Raw genomic sequence first — 7,390 nt, 5'->3', positions numbered from 1 at the left:
GTTTTATCCTATGCTTTATTAAATTGTATTTATGTTGTTTTATCCTATGCTTTATTAAATTGTATTTATGTTGTTTTATCCTATGCTTTATTAACTTGTATTTATGTTGTTTTAACCAATGCTTTATTAAATTGTATTTATGTTGTTTTGTCCTATGCTTTATTAAATTGTATTTATGTTGTTTTAACCTATGCTTTATTAAATTGTATTTATGTGGTTTTATCCTATGCTTTATTAAATTGTATTCATGTTGTTTTATCCTATGCTTTATTAAATTGTATTTATGTTGTTTTATCCTATGCTTTATTAACTTTTATTTATGTTGTTTTAACCTATGCTTTTTTAAATTGTATTTATGTTGTTTTGTCCTATGCTTTATTAAATTATATTTATGTTGTTTTAACCTATGCTTTATTAAATTGTATTTATGTTGTTTTATCCTATGCTTTATTAAATTGTATTTATGCTATTTTGACCTATGCTTTACTAAATTGTATTTATGTTGTTGTATCCTATGCTTTATTAAATTGTATTTATGTTGTTGTATCCTATGCTTTATTAAATTGTATTTATGTTGTTTTATCCTGTGCTTTATTAAATTGTATTTATGTGGTTTTATCCTATGCTTTATGAAATAGTATTTATGTTGTTTAATCCTATGCTTTATTAAATTGTATTTATGTTGTTTTATCCTATGCTTTATAAATTGTATTTATGTTGTTTTATCCTATGCTTTATTAAATTGTATTTATGTTGTTTTAACCTATGCTTTATTAAATTGTATTTATGTTGCTTTAACATATGCTTTATTAAATTGTATTTATGTTGTTTTATCCTATGCTTTATTAAATTTTATTTATGTTGTTTTATCCTATGCTTTATTAAATTGTATTTATGTTGTTTTATCCTATGCTTTATTAAATTGTATTTATGCTATTTTGACCTATGCTTTACTAAATTGTATTTATGTTGTTGTATCCTATGCTTTATTAAATTGTATTTATGTTGTTTTAACCTATGCTTTATTAAATTGTATTTATGTTGCTTTAACATATGCTTTATTAAATTGTATTTATGTTGTTTTGTCCTATGCTTTATTAAATTGTATTTATGTTGTTTTATCCTATGCTTTATTAAATTGTATTTATGTTGTTTTAACCTATGCTTTATTAAATTGTATTTATGTTGTTTTATCCTATGCTTTATTAAATTATATTTATGTTGTTTTAACCTATGCTTTATTAAATTGTATTCATGTTGTTTTATCTTATGCTTTATTAAATTGTATTTATGTTGTTTTATCCTATGCTTTATTACATTGTATTTATGTTGTTTTATCCTATGCGTTATTAAATTGAATTTATGTTGTTTTATCCTATGCTTTATTAAATTGTATTTATTTTGTTTTATCCTATGCTTTATTAAATTGTATTTATGTAGTTTTAGCCTATGCTTTATTAAATTGTATTTATGTTGTTTTATCCTATGCTTTATTAAATTGTATTTATGTTGTTTTATCCTATGCTTTATTAAATTGTATTTATGTTGTTTTATCCTATGCTTTATTAAATTGTATTTATGTTGTTTTATCCTATGCTTTATTAAATTGTATTTATGTTGTTTTGTGCTATGCTTTATTAAATTGTATTTATGTTGTTTTAACCTATGCTTTATTAAATTGTATTTATGTTGTTTTATCCTATGCTTTATTAAATTGTATTTATGTAGTTTTATCCTATGCTTTCTTAAATTGTATTTATGTTGTTTAAACCTATGCTTTATTAAATTGTCTTCATGTTGTTTTATCTTATGCTTTACTAAATTATATTCATGTTGTTTTATCTTATGCTTTATTAAATTGTATTTATGTTGTTTTAACATATGCTTTATTAAATTGTATTTATGTTGTTTTGTCCTATGCTTTATTAAATTGTATTTATGTTGTTTTATCATATGCTTTATTAAATTGTATTTATGTTGTTTTGTCCTATGCTTTATTAAATTGTATTTATGTTGTTTTATCCTATGCTTTATTAAATTGTATTTCTGTGGTTTTATCCTATGCTTTATTAAATTGTATTTATGTTGTTTTATCCTATGCTTTATTAAATTGTATTTATGTTGTTTTATCCTGTGCTTTATTAAATTGTATTTATGTTGTTTTATCCTATGCTTTATTAAATTGAATTTATGTTGTTTTAACCTATGCTTTATTAAATTGTATTTATGTTGTTTTATCCTATGCTTTATTAAATTGTATTTATGTTGTTTTATCCTATGCTTTATTAAATTGTATTTATGTTGTTTTATCCTATGCTTTATTAACTTGTATTTATGTTGTTTTAACCAATGCTTTATTAAATTGTATTTATGTTGTTTTGTCCTATGCTTTATTAAATTGTATTTATGTTGTTTTAACCTATACTTTATTAAATTGTATTTATGTTGTTTTATCCTATGCTTTATTAAATTGTATTCATGTTGTTTTATCCTATGCTTTATTAAATTGTATTTATGTTGTTTTATCCTATGCTTTATTAACTTTTATTTATGTTGTTTTAACCTATGCTTTTTTAAATTGTATTTATGTTGTTTTGTCCTATGCTTTATTAAATTATATTTATGTTGTTTTAACCTATGCTTTATTAAATTGTATTTATGTTGTTTTATCCTATGCTTTATTAAATTGTATTTATGCTATTTTGACCTATGCTTTACTAAATTGTATTTATGTTGTTGTATCCTATGCTTTATTAAATTGTATTTATGTTGTTGTATCCTATGCTTTATTAAATTGTATTTATGTTGTTTTAACCTATGCTTTATTAAATTGTATTCATGTTGTTTTATCTTATGCTTTATTAAATTGTATTTATGTTGTTTTATCCTATGCTTTATTAACTTGTATTTATGTTGTTTTAACCAATGCTTTATTAAATTGTATTTATGTTGTTTTGTCCTATGCTTTATTAAATTGTATTTATGTTGTTTTAACCTATACTTTATTAAATTGTATTTATGTTGTTTTATCCTATGCTTTATTAAATTGTATTCATGTTGTTTTATCCTATGCTTTATTAAATTGTATTTATGTTGTTTTATCCTATGCTTTATTAACTTTTATTTATGCTGTTTTAACCTATGCTTTTTTAAATTGTATTTATGTTGTTTTGTCCTATGCTTTATTAAATTATATTTATGTTGTTTTAACCTATGCTTTATTAAATTGTATTTATGTTGTTTTATCCTATGCTTTATTAAATTGTATTTATGCTATTTTGACCTATGCTTTACTAAATTGTATTTATGTTGTTGTATCCTATGCTTTATTAAATTGTATTTATGTTGTTGTATCCTATGCTTTATTAAATTGTATTTATGTTGTTTTAACCTATGCTTTATTAAATTGTATTCATGTTGTTTTATCTTATGCTTTATTAAATTGTATTTATGTTGTTTTAACCTATGCTTTATTAAATTGTATTTATGTTGTTTTATCCTATGCTTTATTAAATTATATTTATGTTGTTTTAACCTATGCTTTATTAAATTGTATTCATGTTGTTTTATCTTATGCTTTATTAAATTGTATTTATGTTGTTTTATCCTATGCTTTATTACATTGTATTTATGTTGTTTTATCCTATGCGTTATTAAATTGAATTTATGTTGTTTTATCCTATGCTTTATTAAATTGTATTTAATTTGTTTTATCCTATGCTTTATTAAATTGTATTTATGTAGTTTTAGCCTATGCTTTATTAAATTGTATTTATGTTGTTTTATCCTATGCTTTATTAAATTGTATTTATGTTGTTTTATCCTATGCTTTATTAAATTTATTTATGTTGTTTTATCCTATGCTTTATAAATTGTATTTATGTTGTTTTATCCTATGCTTTATTAAATTGTATTTATGTTGTTTTGTGCTATGCTTTATTAAATTGTATTTATGTTGTTTTAACCTATGCTTTATTAAATTGTATTTATGTTGTTTTATCCTATGCTTTATTAAATTGTATTTATGTAGTTTTATCCTATGCTTTCTTAAATTGTATTTATGTTGTTTAAACCTATGGTTTATTAAATTGTCTTCATGTTGTTTTATCTTATGCTTTACTAAATTATATTCATGTTGTTTTATCTTATGCTTTATTAAATTGTATTTATGTTGTTTTAACATATGCTTTATTAAATTGTATTTATGTTGTTTTATCCTATGCTTTATTAAATTGTATTTATGTTGTTTTGTCCTATGCTTTATTAAATTGTATTTATGTTGTTTTATCCTATGCTTTATTAAATTGTATTTCTGTGGTTTTATCCTATGCTTTATTAAATTGTATTTATGTTGTTTTAAACTATGCTTTATTAAATTGTATTTATGTTGTTTTAAACTATGCTTTATTAAATTGTATTTATGTTGTTTTAACGTATGTTTTATTAAATTTTATTTATGTTGTTTTATCCTATGCTTTATTAAATTGTATTTATGTTGTTTTATCCTATGCTTTATTAAATTGTATTTATGTTGTTTTATCCTATGCTTTATTAAATTGTATTTATGTTGTTTTATCCTATGCTTTATTAAATTGTATTTATGTTGTTTTATCCTATGCTTTATTAAATTGTATTTATGTTGTTTTATCCTATGCTTTATTAAATTGTATTTATGTTGTTTTATCCTATGCTTTATTAAATTGTATTTATGTTGTTTTATCCTATGTTTTATTAAATTGTATTTATGTTGTTTTAACCTATGCTTTATTAAATTGTATTTATGTTGTTTTATCCTATGCTTTATTAAATAGTATTCATGTTGTTTTATCTTATGCTTTATTAAATTGTATTTATGTTGTTTTATCCTATGCTTTATTAAATTGAATTTATGTTGTTTTATCCTATGCTTTATTAAATTGTATTTATGCTATTTTGACCTATGCTTTACTAAATTGTATTTATGTTGTTGTATCCTATGCTTTATTAAATTGTATTTATGTTGTTTTATCCTGTGCTTTATTAAATTGTATTTATGTGGTTTTATCCTATGCTTTATTAAATAGTATTTATGTTGTTTAATCCTATGCTTTATTAAATTGTATTTATGTTGTTTTATCCTATGCTTTATTAAATTGTATTTATGTTGTTTTATCCTATGCTTTATTAAATTTTATTTCTGTTGTTTTATCCTATGCTTTATAAATTGTATTTATGTTGTTTTATCCTATGCTCTATTAAATTGTATTTATGTTGTTTTATCCTATGCTTTCTTAAATTGTATTTATGTTGTTTTATCCTATGCTTTATTAAATTGTATTTATGTTGTTTTATCCTATGCTTTATTAAATTGTATTTATGTTGTTTTAACCTATGCTTTATTAAATTGTATTTATGTTGCTTTAACATATGCTTTATTAAATTGAATTTATGTTGTTTTATCCTATGCTTTATTAAATTGTAGTTATGTTGTTTTAACCTATGCTTTATTAAATTGTATTTATGTTGTTTTATCCTATGCTTTATTAAATTGTATTTATGTTGTTTTATCCTATGCTTTATTAAATTGTATTTATGTTGTTTTATCCTATACTTTATTAAATTGTATTTATGTTATTTTATCCTATGCTTTATTAAATTTTATTTATGTTGTTTTATCCTATGCTTTATTAAATTGTATTTATGTTGTTTTATCCTATGCTTTATTAAATTTTGTTTATGTTGTTTTATCCTATGCTTTATTAAATTTTATTTATGTTGTTTTATCCTGTGCTTTATTAAATTGTATTTATGTTGTTTTATCCTATGCTTTATTAAATTGAATTTATGTTGTTTTATCCTATGCTTTATTAATTTGTATTTATGTTGTTTTAACCTATGCTTTATTAAGTTGTATTTATGTTGTTTTATCCTATGCTTTATTAAATTGTATTTATGTTGTTTTATCCAATGCTTTATTAAATTGTATTTATGTTGTTTTGTCCTATGATTTATTAAATTGTATTTATGTTATTTTATCCTATGCTTTATTAAATTTTATTTATGTTGTTTTATCCTATGCTTTATTAAATTTTATTTATGTTGTTTTATCCTATGCTTTATTAAATTGTATTTATGTTGTTTTATCTTATGCTTTATTAAATTGTATTTATGTTGTTTTATCCTATACTTTATTAAATTGTATTTATGTTATTTTATCCTATGCTTTATTAAATTTTATTTATGTTGTTTTATCCTATGCTTTATTAAATTTTATTTATGTTGTTGTATCCTATGCTTTATTAAATTGTATTTATGTTGTTATAACCTATGCTTTATTAAATTGTATTTATGTTGCTTTAACATATGCTTTATTAAATTGTATTTATGTTGTTTTGTCCTATGCTTTATTAAATTGTATTTATGTTGTTTTATCCTATGCTTTATTAAATTGTATTTATGTTGTTTTAACCTATGCTTTATTAAATTGTATTTATGTTGTTTTATCCTATGCTTTATTAAATTATATTTATGTTGTTTTAACCTATGCTTTATTAAATTGTATTCATGTTGTTTTATCTTATGCTTTATTAAATTGTATTTATGTTGTTTTATCCTATGCTTTATTAAATTGAATTTATGTTGTTTTATCCTATGCTTTATTAAATTGTATTTAATTTGTTTTATCCTATGCTTTATTAAATTGTATTTATGTAGTTTTATCCTATGTTTTATTAAATTGTATTTATGTTGTTTTAACCTATGCTTTATTAAATTGTATTTATGTTGTTTTATCCTATGCTTTATTAAATTGTATTTATGTAGTTTTATCCTATGCTTTCTTAAATTGTATTTATGTTGTTTAAACCTATGCTTTATTAAATTGTCTTCATGTTGTTTTATCTTATGCTTTACTAAATTATATTCATGTTGTTTTATCTTATGCTTTATTAAATTGTATTTATGTTGTTTTAACATATGCTTTATTAAATTGTATTTATGTTGTTTTATCCTATGCTTTATTAAATTGTATTTATGTTGTTTTATCCTATGCTTTATTAAATTGTATTTATGTTGTTTTATCCTATGCTTTATTAAATTGTATTTATGTTGTTTTATCCTATGCTTTATTAAATTGTATTTATGTTGTTTTATCCTATGCTTTATTAAATTGTATTTATGTTGTTTTATCCTATGCTTTATTAAATTGTATTTATGTTGTTTTATCCTATGCTTTATTAAATTGTATTTATGTTGTTTTATCCAATGTTTTATTAAATTGTATTTATGTTGTTTTAACCTATGCTTTATTAAATTGTATTTATGTTGTTTTATCCTATGCTTTATTAAATAGTATTCATGTTGTTTTATCTTATGCTTTATTAAATTGTATTTATGTTGTTTTATCCTATGC

This window comes from Phyllobates terribilis, unplaced genomic scaffold (genome assembly GCF_046119375.1).
Source record: "Phyllobates terribilis strain yellow unplaced genomic scaffold, ASM4611937v1 Scaffold_20__1_contigs__length_20440879, whole genome shotgun sequence".
Lineage (NCBI taxonomy): Eukaryota > Metazoa > Chordata > Amphibia > Anura > Dendrobatidae > Phyllobates > Phyllobates terribilis.
Note: the sequence above shows the minus strand (reverse complement) of the source record.